Consider the following 23,741-nt stretch of genomic DNA (forward strand, 5'->3'; position numbering starts at 1 on the left):
GTGGAAACAAAACATCCAGGATAGCTAAAACAATCCTGAGAAATAAAAGAATTGCTGGAGCTATCACCACCCCTGGCCTCAAATTGTACTACAGAGCTATAGTAATAAACACAGCATGGGACTGGCACAAAAACAGACATGTTGATTAATGGATCAAATCGATGACCCAGACATAAATCCACACACCTGGACATCAGGTTTCTTTTGTTTGTTTATTTTGGTACTGGTTAAACTGAGTAGCTACCTAGAGAAGAATGCAAATAGATCCGTACTTATCATCATGCACAAAACTCATCTCCAAACAGATCAAAGTCGTCAACATTAAACCAGATATGGTGGATATGATAGAAGGGAAAGTGAGGAACAGCCTTGAACCCATTGACACAGGAAAAAACTTTCTGAACAGAACACCATTAGCACAGGCACTAAGACCAACTATTAATAAGGCAAAGGACATCACCATCCAGACAAAGCAGAAGCCTACAGAATGAAAAAAGATTTTCACCAACTATACATCTGATAGAGAACTAATATCCAAAATCTATAAAGAACTAAATAAAAAACCCTAGGTATCAAGAAAACAAATAGCCTAATTAAAAATGGGGTATAAATTTAAACAGAATTCTCAATAGAGGAATCTCAAATGGTTGAGAAACACTTTAAGAAATGTTCAACATCCTTAGTCATTAGGGAAATGCAAGTCAAGACTACTTGCATAAGATTCCATCTTACACCTGTCAGAATGGCTAAGTGACAGTTCTTGCTGGCAAGGATGTGGAGCAAAGGGAACACACCAATCTATTGCTGGTGGACGTGCAGACTTGTACAGCTATTATGGAAATCAGTGTGGTAGTTTCACAGGAAAATAGAAGTCAGTCTACCTCAAGCTCCAGCTATACCACTCTTGGGCATGTACCTAAAGGACACTTCATTCTACCATGGAGACAGTTAGTCAACTATGTTCATTGCTTCTTTACTTATAATAGCTAGAATTAGAAACAATCTAGCTGTTTGGATAGATGGATGAAGAAATGGACAGATAAAGAAAATGTGGTACATTTACACAATGGAGTATTACTCAGCTGTTAAAAAATGAAGCCATTGAAATTCACAAGTAAATGGATATGCTAGAAAAAAATCATCCCGAGTGAGGTAACCAAAACCCAGAAAGACAAATATGGTGTGTATTCACTTGTATGTGGATATTAGCTGTTAGGTCAATGATAAGCAAGCTATAATCCACAGAACCCCAAGGGTTAGGTATAGAGTAAGGAGCTGGGGAAGACAAATCTCCCTGGGAAAATGAAATAGAAAAGATAGTTATGGAGGGACAGAGGGTGTGTGGGGGCTGAAATAGAAGAACCGAGCAGCAAGGGGGAGAGGAGAGGATGAGGGGGTTTATGAGGAGAGACAGCTAATAAAGGACCATTTGAGGGACAGCATGGAAACCTAATGCAGTAGAAGCTCCCTAAAGTACACACATATGACAGTGTTCTAAATGAAACTGTCAACTGACAGAGGAGGCACAGCCCTAACTAGACACCTCTTGTCACCACTGAGGCTTCCGGTCCCAGGAATGGGTGACTTCTAATTGAGTTGGTGGCCAAAGGGTTTCAATGGGACTCCCCAAACAACCCGGGGTGTTGCCAAGACTGTAGGCTGCTCTTCACAAACTGACGCCGAGTCCCTGTTGCTGAAGACAACACCTACACAGATCACTGCACGTGGAAAAGTTGAGTTGGTGCCTCCCTAGAGCCTTCACCCCTATGGGTTAGTGTTCCTGGTTCCAGAGGTACTTTGCACACTGCTGAGGAAGAAAGGTAAACACCAACCCAGACACAAGCCCTTTGATGTGCAATGGTGCCCGGCCTGCTGGATATGCTAGTGTACTGGTGACATAAAGCTTTGGGAGTAACCAACCTATATCTGATTGGACTTAGGCCCACTCCACAAGATGGAACCCATACCAGACTTTGCTTGGACGGCCAAGAACCTGAGACTACATAGCTCAGGGACCTGGATAAAACCAACTATAACTATTTTACTAAAAAAAAAATGTAGCAATAAAAGGACTCATAATGCTATTCTGCTACCCTCATAGATTGGTGCCATGTTCAGCCATCATCAGGGAAGCTACCTCTTGCAGCAGGTGGGAAGAAACACAGAGATCCACAGCCAGACAATACACAGAAAGTGAGAGGCCTTGGAACCCTCAGCCCTAAATGGGATGTCTCCCCAATCAGGTTCTCAGGGGATCCTGTAGAAGAGGAGGCAGGAAGAGTGTAAGAGCCACTGAGGATGGAGGACACCAAGGAAACAAGGCCCCTTCTAATGAACATGATTGATGCACATATGAACGCTCAAGGACGGAGGTAGCAGGCAGGGGGCCGCACAAGTCTGCACCAGATGGAGTCTTAGAGCTGAAAGAAATGGCCACATGCCCCCATCCCTAACCCAGAAGCTATCTCCCATATCTTACAAATGAAAATTTGGTGTTCTCCACGAGGTTGTCATTGGGGAAACAAACTACTCTTAAGGGTAAGCGGCATATCTAGCAGTGGATGGCCAATGAAAAAACAAATTCAATAGCATCTTTGGAATCTGCTTGTCTCATAATGTATGTCAGGGCTCACCGGCCTGCCTCCCTCCCTCCCTCCCTCCCTTCCTTCCTTCCTTCCTTCCTTCCTGTATTTTTTATTTGCTTTTTCTTTTTCTTTTTTACCCTACATGTCCTTCCTGTATACATTATGGCCTCTGGTTTTTTTTCTTTTTTTTTATGGGATTTTTGAGTGTGCAAACAAATGGGTCTCTCCGTCTGTATCTGTTCCTTATGTTGTCTCTTGGGTTCTTTTCCTTTTGTTTGTTTGTTTTGTCCTATTCTGATGTGTTTTTTTTATTTTATCTTATTATATTTTATTATTATCCCTTAAAAGCCTATTTGTTTTCTAATGAAAAACAGAAAGGGTGTGGACCTGGATGGGAGGGGAGGTGGAGAGGAACTGGGAAGAGTAGAGGGAGAGAAAATTATAATCAGGATTATATTATATGAAAAACAATCTGTCTTTAATAAAAGAAAAAAGAAAGAAAAGAAAAATACTGTTTTTTATTGAAAATTCCTGCTTGCATTTTATCTGTCCATCCCTTGAAGTAAGCTCACCTTGCCTGCTTAATTGCAGTATTTAAAAATTCATTTGGTCTTAAAATTGTCTCTAATGTTGCTTCTATGAAAGCACTTTCATCCAATAAAAGAACGCCTTATTTTAGGAGGAACAAACACTCCTTCCTCATACATATATATTTTGTCCTCATAAATTTTTGAAAAATCCTTCATATTTTCGGTATAACACAGTCAATTGTTTAGCTTTTGTTCTGAGCCCCGCATTTGAAAAAGAAAACCACAGAAGTCAGAGGAGACGGAGATGCAGTTGGTCAACAATCAGCTTGCTATTTTGAATCAGGAGGCCGGCCCACGTGGGGAAGCTTCCTGTACTTGGGAAAAAACATCTGATTGATAGAGAGGTTTATATAACAATCTTTCCTTTACATAATCAAATCTAGCAGCTTTCCAGCAGCTGAAGGTAAATCTAATAGAACGTCAACATTTTTCACTACTTCTAAACCGTTTACTGTGTGCATGCGTGTGCACAGTGTGTGAGCACGCGAGTGTGGGCGCTGCGAGGCCCCTCTGGAGGGCAGAGGACAGCTTTGTGTCAGTTCTCTCCTGCTTTAATGCAGGTTCCCGAGATGGTACTCGGCTTGTCAGGATCGCACAGCCAACGCCTGTACCCTCCACACCATCTCTCGGGTTCCTTTTGACCATTTTCTGAGAAGTTAACCAGAGTAGGACTTTTTCCTTCCTTCTCTAGCAGAGTCTAGAAACAGAGAAGCTGTGTTGGTCTGTGTGCGGGTGAGTGTGAGGGTGGGCGTGATTCACTCTCCGGGTACAGATCAGAAAGACCCAAGTTGAAGTTGAATTATTTGTCCAGAGTTGTTTCTCTCCGATGCTCCAGAGCTGACGTTTGAATCTGATGTGTTTGACTTTTGATTCTTTTAAGCTCCACTCTTTTCTCTAAGATTATCTTTTAAGGGAGGGGGAACACTTTAGATTCATTGCTTTAGATATTCTCTGTGTGTATATGTCCATGTATGTGCATGTATACGTGTGTGGAGGCTAGGGGCTGAGGTGGGGTGTCTTTCTATTTTACTGGACCAGGTCTTTTGCTGGACCTGGAGCCCACTGATTCAGCTGGGCTGATTGGCCAGTGTGTTGCTAGAGGGCTTCTCTCCAGGTTCCACCAAGCCCCGCAGTCCCACAATCCATGTATAAAATATTCACTCAGACGCTTATATCACTTATAAACTGTATGGCCGTGGCAGGCTTCTTGCTAACTGTTCTTTTAAATTAACGCATTTTTATAAATCTATACCTTGCCATGTGGCTGGTGCCTTACCGGCATCTGTACATGCTGCTTGTCCTGGCGGTGGCTGCAGTGTCTCTCCCTCCTTCTTCCTGTTTCCCCAATTCTCCTCTCTCCTTGTCCCGCCTATACTTCCTGTCTTGTCACTGGCCATCAGTGTTTTATTTGTATAGAGTGATATCCACAGCACCAGTGAGCTCCAGGGATCCTCTGGGATTATATGGATTCTATATGGGTTCTGGGGATAAAACTCAGATGCATAAGCTTGGGCAGCAAGCATGAGCCGCCCCACAGCCTTGCTGTAGATAACTTCGTATTGTATGAGAATACTCCCTGTGGTGGTATTCTCTCCAGGCACAGGGATACACAAGGGTCACTATGGTGGCTCATGCCTCAGTCTCATCACTTAGGAGGCCAGGGCAAGAGAAACATCAAGAGCTTGAAGCCAAACTATCTGCACAGGGAGTTTGGTCTACACATGGAGTTTGAGGATAGGCAGCATTACATAGTGAAGCATCACTCTGCCTCTAAAGAACAATCTCCAAACCACCACCAACAAAGGCAAAGAGCAGAATAGCAAATGGCTTACTGTCATGTCGGTGACATCTAGCCTGGAGAGACTGTCACAAGCAAGACAGTGATGCAAAGAGACAGTGAATCCTGGGAGCTGTCCACTGTCTTAATCCAAAAAATGAGGACTTGTTATACACAAGTGAAAGGCATTATCTGTTTCAAATCTGCTTTCTACAGGTAAGCATATGCTTCCTTAAGAGGCTCCTGTGTCTGCAGACCCAGGGATATCGTGAGCAGTGGAGCCCCTGCTTCTCTCCTGAGAAGGTTCCAGGACAAAGACAGAGGGTACAGGACGGAAATAACTCCTGTGGAGGAGAGAGAGCATGGGCCCAACAGTGAGTGCCATATTAAAACTTCAAGACTAACCAGGAGAATGGTAGCAATTTCATGGTAGGACTCTAAGAAAGTCTGGAAAGAATGTGGAGCAGTGGGGGCATCCATAAACATTTGCCGAGTTGACCTGAATGGAAAGCATTATGAATGGGCATCACTTGGGTGGTCTCCCTTCCTACAACTTAGTTCATTATGAATCTTAGGCAGTGCCCATGAAAGCTTCTTTTCCGATCACTAATTACTTAGAATTTTAGGATAATAATGCAACATCTGCAATGAGTTTTAATTATATAGGAAATGCTTTTATGTACTTTATATGACTCACAATAAATGGACTCCTTCAAAGTATATGTGTAAATCAGCTAAAACTTGAAAGCATCCCTCTCAAGTCAATGCAGTAAAGGAACATGGTGATGATCCTTTTGACTATGTGAAGGGTGTCATGGAAGACAAAGATCCTGTCCAAAACAACTACAAATCCAGAAACAAAAGAAAGTAAGCAACCTGGTAAGTTCACTTTTTGACAGCATTTACATTGGCAGCTTTTGGGATTTTACCCAGTCAGGTAAATATTTGATGTCAAATCTAACAGCTTTCCAAGCAGATGAAAGCAAATCTAGTAGAACTTCACCATTTTCCATCCCTTAAGAACTGCTTACTGGGTGTCCGTGAACGCACAGTGTATGTGTGTGGGTGCCAGGGCGTGCCTGCAGAGAACTGGGGGCAACGAGAGAGTCGGCTCTCTCCTTCCACCTTAATGTAGGTTCCTGAGATGGAACTCGGGCTTGCACAGCCAGCGCCTTTACCCTCCGAGACATCTTACTCAGGTTCCTTTTCATCATTTTCTAAGAAGTCACCTAGAGTTGCTCATTTCCCACTTTTTCTAATAGATCATAGAAACAAAAAAGCCACTCATGATCACGTGCTGTTATTTTAAGTTGTACTTCTAAATAAACAATATTGTTTTTTTTCTTCTCACTTTCTGTTGCTGTGGTAAAATACTCTAACCATGTCATCTATTTTAGCTTACACTTCTAGGTCACAGTCAATCACTGAGGAAGGTCAGGCACTCAAGGAGACCCGTGAAGGGAATGCTTGCTGTTCCGCACCCATTACCTGCACCAGGGAACCCACAGCCAGGGAAGTCTAACAGAACCATGGAGAGCTGCCTGTTGGCTTCTCTGCTGCGGCCTACAGTCCCTTCTTCTCTTGTAGAACCCAAGACCACCTGCCCAGAAAGGCTGCTACCTACAGTGGGCTGGGCCCTCTTACAGCCAATGATGATGAAGACAACCCCCTCACAGACACGCCCACTGGCCAATCGGATTTCAGTGACTCCTCAATCAAGGTTTTCCCCTCACATGGCTGTAGACTGTGTCAAGTTGACAACTGAAGCGAATTTGATTGGATACCTGGCCCCTTGTCAATTTGACAGACACAACATTTTTTGAACTGGACCCCTTCAATCCCTTGTCCCCAAGATCTCCTGCGAATATTTTGATATAAAACGCAGCACAACTTTAAATGTCCTCTGTAGAGACGGCATGAGCTCTTAACTGCTGAGCCTCCCCTCCAGCCCCCTCCCTCACGGGTTTTTAATGGCGTCTTTGTTTTGTGCTTCAGATATTTTAGCTGTGATGTACAATGGAGAGTTTCTTCAGTGCTCCTGTCTGTTGTTTAGGGTTTAGATATCCATTTCTTTCTCTAGGTTTGAGTATTTTTTCTGTTATTAACTCACTGACCACATGTCTGTGCCTTTAGAGTTAATATCCGTTCCTTCTTCTGCCCTGTGGATTCTTAGGTGTGGTCTTTTGAATGTATCTCAGGGCTCCTGGGGGTTTGGCCATGCTCATCTCTCCCCTCATTGCTTGTATCTGAGTGTGATGTTTTCTCTGCGCCATCTTCCATCACAGACATTCCATCTTTTGCTTGCTCTTGGTTGATGAGACTTTCCAATGTTTCATTTTGTTCAAATGTAATCAGTTGACTTTTCCAGCCTTTCTCTTTGGTTCTTTTTAGAACCACACTTTGCTAGCTGAATATTTTCTCCTTGTTTTTAAACTTCTCTTCCAAATTACAGACCATCTCGTCCTCATTGCTAACTGTCTTGTCCAAACCTGAACTGACTCCCTTATGTCGTTCATCTGTTCATTTGAGTCCTCTAAGTGATCACTGATTGTTTTTAAAAGTAGAACTGTGCAACATATATGTATGTGTGTATATATGTATCGATATGCCATTTCAGCTATCTCATTATCTTTGGTTTTTAGTATTGAAGAGTTGCGAACTTGTCAAGGAGTCTCACTGTGTTATCATCTTGATCTTGTGGTTTTGTTTCTGTGTTGTGTTTTGCACATCTTTTGGGCTGGAGGTGTCCCCCAGTGTAGCTTGAGTTTTCCTGCCTGGCCCACAGTCAGGACAAATCTTTGTCACCCTCCAATCCCACAGCCGCTCAGACCCAACCAAGTAAACACAGAGACTTATATTGCTTACAAACTGTATGGCCGTGGCAGGCTTCTTGCTAACTGTTCTTATAGCTTAAATTAATCCATTTCCATAAATCTATACCTTGCCATGTGGCTGGTGGCTTACCGGCATCTTCACATGCTGCTGGTCATGGCGGCAGCTGGCAGTGTCTCTCTGCCTCAGCCTTCCGCTTCCCAGAATTCTCCTCTCTCCCTGTCCCACCCTACTTTCTGCCTGGCCACTGGCCAATTAGTGTTTTATTTATTGACCAATCAGAGCAATTTGACATACAGACCATCCCACAGCACAGGACAAAATGGACAGACAGAACACAAAACAAAGGACTACTGATTCTTGTCAAAACAAGTGTGGTTATGGCTTTATCAAAAGGCATCTTCTGAGGCCAGGACAATATGGCCCCATCCCTGAAGTGGCTTTTGCAATCCAGAAAAGGTACAGTGCCCTTTTCTTCGAAGGCAACTTAACAGGCAGAGGGCCGATGGCTTCTGTTGTGCAATGGAACAGCATCTGAAAGCTCACGCCTCTCGATAGTAGACTGGCATTTAATAGAGGGATGTGGAGAAGAAGGGGATGCTGAGATGAAGCCATATATACACAGCCAAGAAGAATGGACAGCTGAATTCAAAAACTGTCAACAATTTCCAGAATTTAAAATCCTGAATCATGACAAGACACTAGTGGAATTCAGGTATTTCTGGTACATGGACTGTTCTCACCCAATGTAAGGTTGAACTGTTGACCTTATGTACATCCTACTTCACAAATGAGTCTGTCAGATACGCTAAGCCTGTAGGCTGAAGATGATGCCCCAAAATTGCCGAGAAACCTCAGGTGACTGTCCAGGCAGCTGGCTGTTTCTGTCAACTCACAAATTTTTTGGAAGTTGCTTGCATGCACTTCCTATTTTTATTTTTGTTAGCTAATATTATTTCCTTCTTGGGTCTCTGAGGGAGTTGAAGATTAGTTAGTTATAGTTGAAGATTAATTAAGATAGAAAGTGAATTAGATACATTTTGGACTTACCAAAATAGGATAGATAAGGGAATTATTTTCTCTGATTTGTCAAATACAAATGGACTAGACATCGTTTAGGTATTTGTTACTTGTATATATTGTATATAGTTATTGTACTTTTGTATATAGTTTTTCTTTTGTTAGTTATAACCTTTTGCTTTTTTTTCTTTTTATTAAAATAGAAAAGGGGAAATGTGGTGGTATTCTAATTGTACTGAAATGTGATTTTGATTGTATGTTAATAAATAAAGTTGCCCGGAGGTCAGAGCTATTAGAGCCATAGACAGAGTGTGGCGGTGGTGGCACACGCCTTTAATCCCATAGATCTCTGTGTGTTCAGGGATACAGCCAGCATTGGAGACATACGCCTTTAAGACCTGGGGGGCTGTACATACAGGCAGTGACGAGGCAGTCACATGTTTGGGTTTACAACCAATGAGAAGGCAGGATGACTATGAAATGACTTACACACAGGGAAATAGCTCTCTTTCAGGAAGCTGGGACACCGCAGGCGGAAGGGTGAGATTTTAGCTCTGAGCTCTGACCTCTTGGCTTTCTCTTTTACATTGGTTCTGTGTTTCTTATTTAATAAGACAGTTGGTTACATCTACACCCCAGTCTTAAATATTCCACTGCTTCCTTCTTTTTATTTGTTTATTTTACATGCTTCTTCTGGGTGACTTGTCTTCATGAGCCACTACTCTGGAGCGGGGAGGCCAGCTCTAGTGACAGATGCAGTGGCCTGACAGCAGTCCCAGTGTTAACTGGCAGCAGAAGACACTTGTCTGTGTCACTCAGAGTCTCTGATAAGGTTTGGAGACAGTGGCACTAAGGTAGTTTATATTGTTAATTATCGATTTTTAGAGCTAAAGGTATCAATAATTAAGTAGGAGGAGGAAGTAGTAAGGAAGGAGAGGAAATGACAAATGAGAAGGAAAGGACCTGGGTTGGGGAGATGATAAACAGCAGGAAAACCTACAGAGTGAGTGCAGGGATGGCTCTCTCAGAAGCTGTGCTGGCAAGAGGCTGCTTTAAAAGCCTCCAGAGCAATCCAAGTACAGCAGCGTAGACTTGAAAAAGTACATATAAATAAAATAATTAAAAGAAGTGAGCTAGCAGGCTCCGGAACCTCAGTCAGTATCTCTTCCTGGTTGGGGGGATGGGGAAGTCCTTCCACTCTCTCTCCTTGTCTTCTCCAGCGGTCTCAGGAGTCGGGAGGGCTGTTAGTCTCAGTAATGCAAACAAGTTAACTTATGGGTCCCACGGAGGAGAGTTTCTCTGTGGGGATTCCAGTTCCTGCTCAAGTTCTGTGGTCTCAGATTTGCCGCCCTCCAGACACAACTCTGTCGCTGGTGCTGGAGCGTGTTCCACCCACACAAGTGGCTTCCCGTGACTGGGGCTCTGGGGGCGGGGTGTGTGGAAGACCTGTTCACCCGAATCGCCTCTGTCACTGGGAGAAGAGACCATGGGAGTCCAGCACACACGCCATGCGTCCCTGAGTAGCCCACCAAGACAGTGGCAAGGACAGTGCCAGGCAGTTGACTCTAGAGCACTGTGGAGAATCTGGGCTCCAGGATCCCACATTGCACTTCTCCATCTCCATAGGTTGCTGTGCTCTGGCCATCTCTCCATGCACGCTTTCCCAGTCTCTGGTTGTCTCCAGAGTCGAGGCAGCCTCTCTTCAGCTTATCCATGGCCAAGAGGGGAGGGCACAGATGGCAGACACCTCTGGCGAAGGTTTGACGTCAGCAGCAGCTGGTGCAGCTGGGGCTGAAAGAGCACGACCCTCCTCCTCTGCTCATTGCTTGTTCCTCAGCTTTCCCTCTGACAGGAACAGGGCCTGTGTTTACTCCAGACAACTGTGTCTCATCACGTTTCACAGTAGTGCCTTCTAATCCACCATCTTACTCAGAAGTTGATATTATATTATGATTTTGTAAAACATTATCATGGGAAAGATGGGGAAAGTCAATAAAGGATTTCTCTGTAGTATTTCTTAAAACGTGTATGTGAACCTATGATTATCTCAACAACATTTCAATTAAAAGAAGAATTAATCAAGATACTATTTAAATGTCAAAATAATTATTGTGGGTATGGGTAAAATTTATTACATCTGCCAATCTTTTTAATTGAATTTCTACCTATTTTATTATTTTTTTAAAAAAAAGTAAGAGTGAAAGGAGATAGCTAAGACTAAGAAACCAGCAAAAATTAACAAAAGAAGAATGAAAATAATTAAAAGTGCCTAAGTCCTTTCATCAAAGCGAGCAAGAACAGTTTTCTATTGTGGAGTGTTTGTCTATTGTTGACGCCTGAAAATTAGTCAAGAGTTGGTTTCAATGGGTTCTGAGGAACTCGAAGAATAACCTTGTGAATTAGCCTGAAGTAGTGAGCACCTGCTTCCCAAGTCAATATCAAACGAAACCTCGGCCAGTCTTCCCGAGGAAAATGCAGCCCCTAGACTGTGGGCTGGGTACTCGAACACACGAAGCCATATGTGGTGCAGATCTGACAAAGGGGTGGTCCTGTGCGTGAGTCCCGAGTCTCTGTGTGTTAAAGCCCTGGCCTCCAGCCCTCTAGAAAACAGGGATTCTCAGACACAAGGTCAGACTAGAGCAGGCATCCTCATCTGACAGGACTTGGGTTCATCTAAGAAGGGGAAGTTGAGGCACAGACATGCACAGAGCAAAATGCCATGTGGCAAAGCAGAGAGAGACCAGGTGCTACTGTGTCACCTGTCATGAGAAGGCATAAGCAAATGTCCAGCGACCCCAAACGGGAGGACATCTGTGACTGACTGGTGGAGCCAGTGGCTTATCGGAAGTTACAGGACAGGTGAGAGGTACTTACGGGAACATGGCAGCCTTGAAGGCAGCGGCGCTGTTGACAAACCCAGTGTGAGTGACTGTTCATAGCAGCTGCATTCCCGGAGCCCCCTAAATCATCGCCAGGCAGCTGGGTCCCCAGACCTGTTCTTGTTAGAAGGCAGCAGAGGTGAATTTGGCCACGGGGTATTGTATACAAACAAGACGCGTTAAAAAAATATCCAAAACTTGAAAATATATACATTGGAAATGTGATTTAGAAACAATCTATAGTCAAGAATCTTTTAAATGATGAGAATAAAGGGCTCACGGAATATTTTGAGTCTTGCAATAATTGGCAGGTTACAGAGGAAAACCTGCAGCTGCAGAGAAGTTTCCAGAAGAGCCAGGATGTAATACACACAATGAAGGGGACAAAGAAGGCCGGTGACAACCGCACAGCAGAAAATCCGCAGAGAAAAAGTCACAGGCTGGGGAGACAGCTCAGCGGGGAAGGTGCTTGCCGCTCAAGCCTGATGACCTGAGTTCGAGTATCCAGAGCCCAAGAACGGCTGGGCAGAACGTCATGTGTCTGCAATCCTAGTGCTCCTGTGGAGAGAAGGGAGGTAAAGACGAGGAGAATCCCTGGAAACTCATGGGCCAGCTGGTCCGGAATGCGCTTGTATTCAGCAGGGAACAAGATATCCTAAGGACACCCAAGGGTTGTCCTCTGCCCTCCTCACATGCGCCCTCACATGAGTATTCATGTAGGTATGTGTACACACACACAAAGATCCAAAAAGCAACTTGCATAGTACTGATAGTAAAGTCTCTGTTTATTCTTTATTATTTTTATTTTATGGGTGTGGTTGTCTTTCCTGCTTGCACGTCTTTGCACCATGTGTGTGCCTGGTGCTTATAGAGGCCAACAGAGGGCCTAGGATCCTCTAGAGGTGGAGTTACAGGTGGTTGTGAGAGTCATGTGGGTGCTGGGAATTGAACCCGGGTCCTCTGAAAGAGCAGTCAGTTCTCTTGACCTCTGACCATCTCTCCACTCTCTGTTCATTCTTTCATTATCACCCCCTACAAGCTACAGAATTGGTTTGCCACTGAGCTGTGTCCCCATTATCATTTTCTTTTAAAGAAAGATTACTATAAATCAACCATGATTTTATTTCAAAGATTTATAAAAAAAAATGACCTAAAACAAATAAAAGAGAGAATAAAAGTACTAAGACCATGACAGTGAGGCATCCAAGAGGTTTGGGAAGGACAAGTGACATATAGAGAGGGTCAGCTAAGGCAAGCCACATCACCAAGGCAGTCACGATAAAATTATGAAGTATGACAAGAGAGACATAAATTAGCTGTGTGGTAGACTTGAGCATGTTGCAAGAAGGCGGTTTGAGTACTTAAAAAAAAAGAAGAGTCTTGTTAAATGGAAACTACTTAGAAAAATAAAAATTTATAGCACCAAGTGCAGAGGATCTTTACATACACAGATAGAAGAAGTCCACAAGTGATGAAAAAATCTCAGACTTGAATGTTTCCAGAGTCTTAAGAGGCCAGTGACTCTGAGCGCGCTCAAGTCATGACAACTCACAGAGTAACCACTCTTCTACCTGAGTTGCAAGAGTGTCAGTTCCTTCCAATAAAAGTTCCTCCATGGTTTGTGCCCTCCTCTATGTAAGTGGAGTTTTTGGAGCGAAGGTTTAGCCTCCAGCAATCCCAAGAGGCCAGGCTCAGCCACCCATCTCCAATTTGCCAATTACAGAGCTCAGCACCGGTGAAAAGAGGAGACTGGTAGATGTAACCACAGTGGGAAGATGTCCACTGAACCCTCCACCCCAGTCCATCCTTTACCCTCAGGTCTAAATGAAGAAGGCATTAGGGCAAGGGGCAAGAGAGGTACATATAATCAAGCAGTCCTTCCTGGTCAAGCTGCAGAGTGCTTCAAAGAAGTTCTAATTTCTGTCTTCACATAAAGGACTCAATCTGATCCCTGTGAGACCCATCCCTTATGCTCCAGGAATGCAGTAGCCTTGGCATCATGGGAAATTGCCTTCAGCTTGGATGTGGTCTGTCCTGTGAGCTTTTGTTCTTCTGGAGAGCCATAGAAATTCAAGAGGAGCGGTTAAGGACAACGACTTCTGTCTGTGCCATCAGATAAAGTAAAGGACAGGGGCAGATGTAAGAGGAGGGCAGAGACACCAGGTTTCCCCTTGGTTTTATTTACCTCCTGGGCCGCAGTGAGGAGCCAGCACTTCCTAGTGAAAGCATGTCTAAGTGTGCTTTATCTACAGCACAGCCAGTGTGCCTTCACCTCTGAGGCACTGGCTCCCCTTACTGCATCTTGTGAGGACAGAGGGAGCTTGCCCTGAGTCTTATTGGCATTGGCTCCTGTAAGCCACACAGCTACTCTACAGGGACATGGAATTCACTGCTTTTTAGATTTGGGAAGCATGAGGATGCCTGTCGTCCATGTTGAGCGGTAAGTCTTTCCCCCACCCCATTTGTTTCCCCCATCCCGTTTGTTCACTAGCTTGCCAGCGGTGGACACTCAGGCTGCTCTCTGGAGCAGCTGAGGACATGTACCGAGTCCCATCCTCAGAGGGACAAGCACTTTCTATGTGCTTGGCGTGCACACAGTAGTGTTGGTTTCTAACATCTGCTAAGGATGGAACAGTGTCCCAGAAATGAAACAATCTTGCCTGCTCGCCCCTGATGCCCATGTATCCAGTGGCTCTATGTGTAAGCAAAGTCTTTACAGATATATCAAGTTGAAATGATGTCATTAGGTTGGGTCATGATTCCATCTTAAGTCCTCATTTACCCTTAATGACTTCTCCAAAGACCTTCTCCTAAATGGTCACTCTGGGGACGAAGGCATCAGCATACGAACTGGGACAGGATTATATCCAGAACAGAAATTTGGAACACACAGATAGGTGTCTGTTGCTTTCCTTGAAAATTAAACCGCTGCCTAGTGGCTTTAAAGAAACATGTCTTTCCTGACAGTTCTGCAGGTTGATCATTTGGGCCCAGTTCAAGCGCACTGAGATGCTCACTGCAGGCCAGCAGGAGTATTTATTTGCCCAGGATGATCTCCCATTGAGGAGATGGTCTGCTTGGGGGCCTTTCACTTTCTAGAGGGCTAGCTCAAGTTTGAGCCTGAAGTGTCTGAACAGAGCTACGTGGGGGTGTGACAGTCCTCAGGGCTCCTTGCAGAAGGCCAGGCTAGGGACTGACAGAGTCACATCCACCTAAAGAGATGGCCAAAGCAAGTCACAGGCAAGCTGAGAGCCCAGGAGTGAGGAAGTGACCCCCACCCCTGGACGGGGGATAGCAGTACGACCTCATAAGGGATGTATGGAAATCGGGAGGGGAGTCATTCATCACACTGTGAGCTACCTGCCTGCCGCCAATTCATTTGTTTAATTTTGTCAAATTCCAAACAGTAATTTTATTTAAACATGACAAAATGATTCTAAAATTCATCTTAAGTAATTAAAATTAATATATTTTAAAAATTTTTTGAAAAGAATAATGAGGAAGTCATGCTAATCCAATATTAAAATTTATGAAACAATTATTAAAATGATGTGGTACTGGTCTGTGATGATGACTGTTAGAAGAGACCAAGATTCCAACCTAGGGCACAGTTTAGATAAAATCTCCATAGTTGAAAGAAAGCAGTCTGACCCAGCTACAGGTAGGAGGTAAATAAATACATAAAGCTAAGGAGCCACTGAGAGGAAGTCCAGTCCAGTGTGTGTCTGAGCTCTTGATGTGGACGAGAGGGAGAGTCTTTTACCTGATAATGCAGAAACATGCCCATGTCCTGAGAGAACCCAGCATTCAGCCAAACAACTGTGAACCTTTAATGTCAGCAAGAGATACACAGTTACCCAGTATGAATAAACTACGCAATGAACTGGAAAACTGTGGGAAGCATAGATGAGGGCCGGCAGGATGGCTCAGTGGGTAAAGACACTTGCTGCTACGTTTGATCATCTCTGAGTTTGATTCCCGGGACACACACGGTGGAGGGAGAGAGCCAACTTCAGAATAGTCATGCTCTTGGTGCCAAAGTCTGTTAGAAACCAGTGACGGGTGCAGAACCGTTAAGGAATGGGGAATCCTGTGGGCATGGCACGGTAAACTGTGATCTCGTCTGTCCTCTCAAGGAGGTCTGTTTGGCTGGTGACCAAATGTCCTGCAGGAGCATCTGGGTGAACCGGTGCTCACTTCAGGACGCTTATGAAAAGAGGGGATGTCCCTGCTCTCAGGGTTCCCACATGCAACCGAGCCACACAGGAACCCTCTGAACTGTATCTGCAGATGATCATTCTGGACTTTATCACAACGAAACTCCTGGGATCATTTCATCAAATTCAGCACCAGGGCGGCATGCTGAGACCTGCATGGAAAAGCCACGCTGGGCCCCTGTCTCAGCTGTGGCCCTCTGGGTGTCTGTGATGTGCGTCCCCGGCGCACTAGCCTGTTGATCCCAGCATCATTCTTACTGCAAGCCTTTGATCTGCCGAAAGGCAGGACAAAGCCGCCAGCCCAGGTAGGCACATGGTGAGCTGCACAAAGTGCCCGCAAGGAGCTGTGGGTCCCTGGGGTCCCTCGCTGTGCATTGAGCAGCTAATTGGGCCTTTTCGGGTCAGCAATTAGCTGGGAGCTATTCAGAACCCCTGACAGGGCTGCCTTTATCTGCAAACTAGCTCTGTGCCGAACAATAATGCCACAACCAGGCCCGGAGACATCCCACTCTGTACAAAGCAGGCTGAACCTGTCAGCCTAGACAGAGCTCCCAGGCTGTGGAATTAGCATGTCACTCCCGCAAGTGAGCTCTGCCACCACTGGCCTCAGAAGGACCAGCCGAGGACAGACGACATTCCTTAGTGAGAGAAAGGGTTTCTCTAGTTTCAGTAATTAAAAATAAAATGACAACAAAAATTTTACGTACTAGGAGAACTCACCATTTATATTTTCCTTTCAAACACTGAAAAATATAAAATATTTCACTTAAAAATGATCTTGTAGAGCTACTTACAAAAACAAAAAGCTATGAAAGCTCACAGGAGACCAGTTGAGAAGAGAGGGACCAGGAGAAGCAAGAGGGAATGGAGGGTGAACATGGTCAAATCAGACACACACACACACACACACACACACACACACACACACGCCATAATATAACTGTTATTACGAATAATTAACATGTACTAATAAAACATTTTAAAAGGTTAGGACTTGGGGAGATGGCTAGTAGGTAAAGCAAGAACTTGAATTCAAAACCCCAGCATGTAAACACATGTAAAAAGCCGGGCATATTTGAGTATGTTTATAATCCCAGGGACCCTATGGAAGGATGGGAGATGGAGACAGGGGAATCCCTGGATGCTTGTGCCCAGTGCCCTGGAGTCTTCACCAGCAAAGAAGAGACCCTGTCTCAGACAAGGTGGCAGCTGAGGGCCAGTGCTCTCCCCTCCATACCCATGCCTTAGCACAGGGACCTGCCCTGCACTACCACAGGAGGATGTTCACACATGCACATGCAAGCCCACGCACACACGTGGTGGTAGGAAGAGTGCACTTTGGAAGGTGACAGGAAAGCTGTCCCCAGGCATCTGACACACTCCTGTGGTGGTACTGTGTTCCCCAAAATGTCGTGCACCCTAATAAACTTATCTGGGGTCAGAGAACAGAACAGCCACTAGATATAGAGGCCAGAAGATGATGGCACACACGCCTTTAATCCTAGCATTCCAGAGGCAGAGATCTGCCTGGATCTCTGTGAGTTCAAGGCCACACTGGAAACAGCCAGGCATGGTGACAAGAGCCTTTAATCCCAGGAAGTGATGGCAGGAAGCAGAAAGGTATATAAGGCATGAAGACCAGGAACTAGCCTGGTTAAGCTTTTAGACTTTTGAGCAGCACAATCCAGCTGAGATTCATTTGGATGAGGACTCAGAGGCTTTCAGTCTGAGGAAACAGAATCAACTGAGGAACTGGTGAGGTGAGGTAGCTGTGGCTTGTTCTGCTTCTCTGATCTTCCCGCATTCACCCCAGTAACTGGCCTCGGGTTTGGTTTTATTAATAAAACTCTTTAAGATTCATGCTACACACTCCACTCACTCCTGCTTTGGGTAGTCAAGAGGGGAACTCTCTCCTTCAGGGGTGACCCTCACCCCGGGACCTGATGTTCACACTTGCAGAAAGCCACTGCCCTTTTCCAAATGGTCCTTCCTCTCCTCTCCAGAGATCCTTTCCACAAAGCTGTCTTCCTTATGCTTCATGACTGGGTTGTGGGTTTCTTTTTAATTTGTTCTTACTGTGCTTCCGGCGAGGTGGTGGGTCTTTTGGCTGATGTAAGCAAGCATGGTCTTTCCTTGAGAGTCCCCAGAGGCCCTCCACATCCCTCAGACTGTGGAGTCCAGGTCCTTCTTTGCCCTGCTGTCTCTGCCCAGTGATCCAGGAGCTTCAGCATCCTTTCCGGAGAGGTGTGAGCTCTCATCACCAAGGGAGAGGCCCCCAGGTCTGAGCACAACAGCTCTGTAATTTCAGCATTATTTTAATACAGCATGAGCACCCTATATATTTACCCGGCTTCATTTTATAGCTGCTTTCTAAGATAATTGTTTTGTACTTGTCTTTGCTAGACTTCAGTAATTTGCCTCTCTTTCTTCTTTGCTATTTTTTTCTCTTCTCCTAATTGTTCTCCATCTCTGCTGGGGGAACAAAAAAAAGGAAAAGCACTCCCACAATGCCCTGGGCTCTCTGCAGCCCCTGTGCCCCTGGCTAGGTTGTATGGAGTGTGTTGATGTGGGAACCTGGAGATACGATGAGTTGACTTTACCGATGTTGCCCCCTGTAGAGGCTTAGGAACCCTGAAAGAGAGTGCAGGGGCTGAGTGGAGAAGCCAGTGCTGGTCCAGTCTTCCCTGGCAGCTCCTGAAGTGGGGATATGTCATCAATCAGGGGAAGGCTTAGGAGGTTGGGGCTGAGTTGGTGAATTTACCGTACAAAACCAATCTGATGTGTCTGTGACACTGATTTTTTTCACCAAGAAACAAGCATTTGCCACCCTGCCACAAGTTTACTATTCTTTGTGTGTGTGTGTGTGTGTGTGTGTGTGTGTGTGTGTGTGTGTGTGTATGTGCACACTCATGTGCGTACACACACACACACACACACACACACATTTCTGCACCATTGGGTTGACAACTGAGTCGTCTCCCTCCTTCCTGTGATGTCAGTTGCTGGGCCAGCCTGGCAGAGAGAGGGAGGAAGAACAGCAAGGGGGGGCGGGGGAATGAAGCCTTTGACGATTGTGACCAGTGGGGTTGAGACTGTGTGTCATGTGTCAGAAACACCGCTGCCCGGCAGATCTCCGTGGATGTATTTAGCCTCTCCTGACACATCCCCAGGCTCCTGGGATGCCAGCCCGCACCTGTAGCTCTCCGGGCTGACGGGCGGGCGACCAGGCAGCATGCGTGGGGAGCTGAGTCCAGCCACTGCCTGGTAGACAGCCGGTCCAGGGCTCCAGGATGACATGCAGTCAGGAGCGCCCTGACAGACAGACCGCTCTGCCGTCTCTGCCGCTGCTGCTGTTGCTACTCCTGTTTACTCGGCTCGCAGAAGGCTCAGCTGGCACCTGTGTGGCATCTCACAAGGAACTGGGCTGCCAGGCGTCTCCATGTCATCTCTGAAGGGTCTGCAGGGTGAGAGGAAGGAACAGGAGGAACAGGCGAGGTGCAAAGAGGGAGCCCCATGGAAACAAAGCCTGGAGATCAGCAGACAGTCTGGAAGGGGCAATTACCAGGACTGGTAAAGGCTGTTTGCTTTCTTCCCACGGTTGCAAAATAAAACATAGATGCCTATGTGTCTACAGGAAGGTTAATTGGCTTTCCTATTTCCCTTCAGCTTCTAATTAATTAAAAAAAAAAAAAACTTCAAAAATCCTTGCTTTGGGGAACCAAAGCTTTTTTTTTGTTTGTTTTTTTGTTTTTGTCTATATTTATAGGATGGAAATAGTCAAAGTACATTTTAAATAACAAAATTGGTGGAAATAACCGAAGAGGACGTTTCTAAACTCTGGATATTGTGTTCAATATTCTGTGTGCAGATAGGTGAACAGAGAACCCAGGGTCAGGGCCACAGCAGGAGGCGGGTGGTGAAAAGCCCAGGCCTCCTGAGCTCCTGGGACACAGGATATGGCCCACCGTGCCACAGGTGCCCACTCAAGAGCCTGATTACACTTCCGGCCCAGTCCTTGCAGATTTTATTGCCAGTGCCTGTGAATGGCCGCTTGCAGCTCGGGGTAGCTGTCCTCCCAGATGCCCTGGAAGGGAATCTATCAGAGACAGACTTCATCAACAAGGAAAAAACAGCACACAATACCACAGTCCTGTGGAGGCAGCAATTACAACACGGATATGGTATTTCTCCAGAGGTCAATCATTCTTGGACTGCCTTTATCAATTACAGTAATGCGTCCCTTTGTGAACTAGTGATATCTGTTAACTTTTGTTAGAGTTAGTATAAATGCTTTGTAATATATATATATATATATATATATATATATATATATATGTATATATGTATATATATGTATATATAGAGATTCCTATGACATATATGTATACCTATGTGTACATACATTTATTTAATTTTGTGTTAAAATATATGTATTATGATAATCCTCAATGTCAGAGTTTTTGGTTTTGTTTTTGCTTTTTTTTAAAAGTCATTTTGGGAAGAATGAAGTTTGGTAATCATTAGTTGTCAGGATCCATTTGTATTTTCTGGGGCCTCTGCTTTTTATATGTTAAAGAGATCATTAATTTGTCAGAAGTTATGCAAACTTTTTGTTTGCCATTGACATTCTACATTTGTTCATGATATGGGTTTGTTTTTTGCTAGCATGCTGATTAAACATCCCATAAGCAACTGTTTATGCACTATTATTTTGTGTTTGGGTCTTCAAAGTCCCCAGTTGACCTGGGATCTCTATAACTTCTTACTGTCTCATGACTTATAATGGGATACTTAGGCCTGCTGTACACTGTGCTGTTTGGGTGGACAAGACAGAAGTTTTGTTCTCTATATAATTAATTGATTAGTTACCTCTTCAATGACAAGGAAAGCATGGATTATTGAATGACAAAATATGTAAAGAATTTGTCTCCTTCTGGCTCTCCTCTCTGCTCAGTGGTGTTTCTGGCTAGCTTCACAAATATTAGCCCACATTTGGCCAAGTTAAATGTGTGCACCCTATACTCTTGTTTTTTCAAACTAGTCTTTATATATGACACATTCACTAGTCTCTAGGTCATTTAGCATTTTAATGTTTTAATTTGAGAATAAATACTATCTTTAAAAATATTCACTCATCCCATAGGAAAATGTGGCTTTGTATTTTCATTTATTAGAGATTTTATATATTCTGAGGTTTTTGAATATCTTCAAGAGTTTTAATTGCCCCTCCCCGCAGTGGCACATGTTCAAGTTGAAGCTGTGGCAGATAATTTTCTGCTTACTTTTTTCTTCTAGGGTTTTTTAGCTGTAAATAAAGAGCTTTTATTTTCTAAATGTCTTAAAACTTGTCACTGTTTTCGACTTATTTATAGTTCTCAACTCTTCCTTTTAGTTGATACCATGTGTTTTATTTATTGAAAAATATTCATTAAGTAGCCATCTCGATAAATCACTATTTATGACAAACCTATAATAAGTTTATCTCAAAACCTACTATTTACAGCTCCTTTTCATTGCATTAAACCAAAAGAAACATTCTTTAATATGTTAAATCTGGAGACCTTCTCAAATTGGGCCTGATTTTAAATGGATTGCTTCTCCATTGAAAGTGCATGCTACTTACTTAATGTGGCTTCACTCATTGCTAGTGTTAAGGAAATAGTCTATCCGTATTGATTTGAATAGGCTTCTGAAAGAAAAGACACAGTCAGGATTGGCATAGTATAGTTTTGGGATCAGTGTCTACCTTTGCTCAGCCCCTGGCTGTTCTCATTTCTCTGGGAGGCCAGCTCCTTGTGGGCAGCTCATCCATTGGACTCTGCTGAGAACTCTGCACTCAGCAAATGATCAAGAAATTAGATTAGAAATCTTACCCACTTCAATGCACTATAGAGCAATGTGAAGGATAAAAATATCCCATTCTTTCAAGTAGAAAATAAACCTGAATTTGCAGTTTTGAGATTATTTCTGTAGTAATCATTTCAATTATACTACTTGAAAATGTTCTCATTATTTATCAGTCAACTTTGGTAATTTTTCTGCTAGAAAATAGTTCACTTTACAAAAACTTCATTGTTAATGTAAAACTTAAAATTATTTTTAATAATTCAAAATATTTTCTATAGCGAGAACTCCTTTTTTTTGATTGCCTGGCATCTTAGCACCTTGATTATAACTGTCAAAAATTTGTCTACACATTTTGTTATTTCAGAAATTAACGTTGAATGAACCTAAAAAAGCAACTTTCCCCTGCTTAGTTTCTGATCTATCAATCTGATTAATCTTCATTTTCTTTCTTTTGACTTCCTGGCTTCTCCCTTGAAAATCTATGGAGCTAAACATTTAAATAATTTATTTTCACCTTTCCTTGTTTAAAAATTAAAGTACCATGTCTACAAATTTCCCTTTGACTCTATCTTTGACAATCTGGCACAAACTTTCCATTATCCTTCATTTTAAAGACCTTGGAGTGATCTGATTGCTTCTGAGTCGAGGTTATTTGTTAATCAGACACATCGCCTTCGTTAAAGCTTTTAAAATTCCATTTAAAATTATTTCCTCAGCACCAGAGAATACGGTATAAGTTTGAGAAGGTTTTTCATCTGTGGAAACATATTTCGAAATTGACACATAGATCTTCTTTCCTCAAATATACAGACATACTTTTTCTATCTCTCTCATTAAACACAACTAAGACCCTCTGAAGGTATATACGTGGAACCAACAGGGAAGCTCTGAGTTAAAGCAAGACAGAGAAGTCATGGACCCTGGTGCCCAAGGATGATGGAGGCTGCCCCACCTGGGTCCTCTATTTGCCCTGTTCGTGCAACAGGTGGAGATGAAGAAGGGAGTCACTCAGAACCACTCCTCGGCACCTACAGCCCAACAAATAAGCCCACCATGGACAGTCTGTTCTCTTGGGGCAAAGGATAAGAAAGGAGAAACTTTTAAACATCCTCCACATCCCACTCCAACAAGATACACAGACATATGTTTACCTAGCAATGGTCCCAGACTGACTCCCATCTTGCTGGGCTGTACCCAGGAGTTCAGGCCCCTTCTGGGGAATGGTGCCTTTCACCCCAGATGTCCTGGTGAGAGTGTAGATGTAAATCTGGACTTCCCCACAGAGGTTAGCAGGAAGAATCATTTCCCCCAGTGCTAGATGAAAAACACCACTGGGTCTGTAGAATGGCTCAGCAGGAAATGTCATTTGCCACCAACCCAAGTGACCCGAGTTCGATCCTTGGAATCCTTGGTGGAAAGAGAACCAAGAGAACTGGATCCTATGAGTTGTTCTTTGACCTCTACTTGTGTGTGATGAGATGTGTACACACACACACACACACACACACACACACACACACACACACATACACATACACGCACGCGCGCGCACGCACACACACACACACACACATGTGCACACACACACACACACACACACACACACAAAGTGAATAAATATAATAATAAGTTTTTTTTTTTTTTAAAAAAAAGAGAAAAATCCCTGCAAACTAGAATCCTATATTTAGGAAAATATTTTTCATGAATGGTGGAGAAGTTAAGACAGATTCAGAGGAACAAAAACTGGAAACTCATTTGTCAGCTAACCTATGCAGGAACGGCTACAGGAATTTTTGTAAACAGAAGGTACAAGAAATGCAAGAAATTTGAATATCTGGAATTAAAACAAGACCAGGAAAGAGTGAGCAGAGCAGAGATTACTTCTCTGCATGTTTGCGTGTTTGTGTGTGACAGGTGATGCACACCATGATACTGTCTAATGTGGGGTGCAGGAACACAGGGCAAATACTGTGAATGGGGGAGGGTAAAGGGAC

This window comes from Peromyscus leucopus, chromosome 19 (assembly GCF_004664715.2).
Source record: "Peromyscus leucopus breed LL Stock chromosome 19, UCI_PerLeu_2.1, whole genome shotgun sequence".
NCBI lineage: Eukaryota > Metazoa > Chordata > Mammalia > Rodentia > Cricetidae > Peromyscus > Peromyscus leucopus.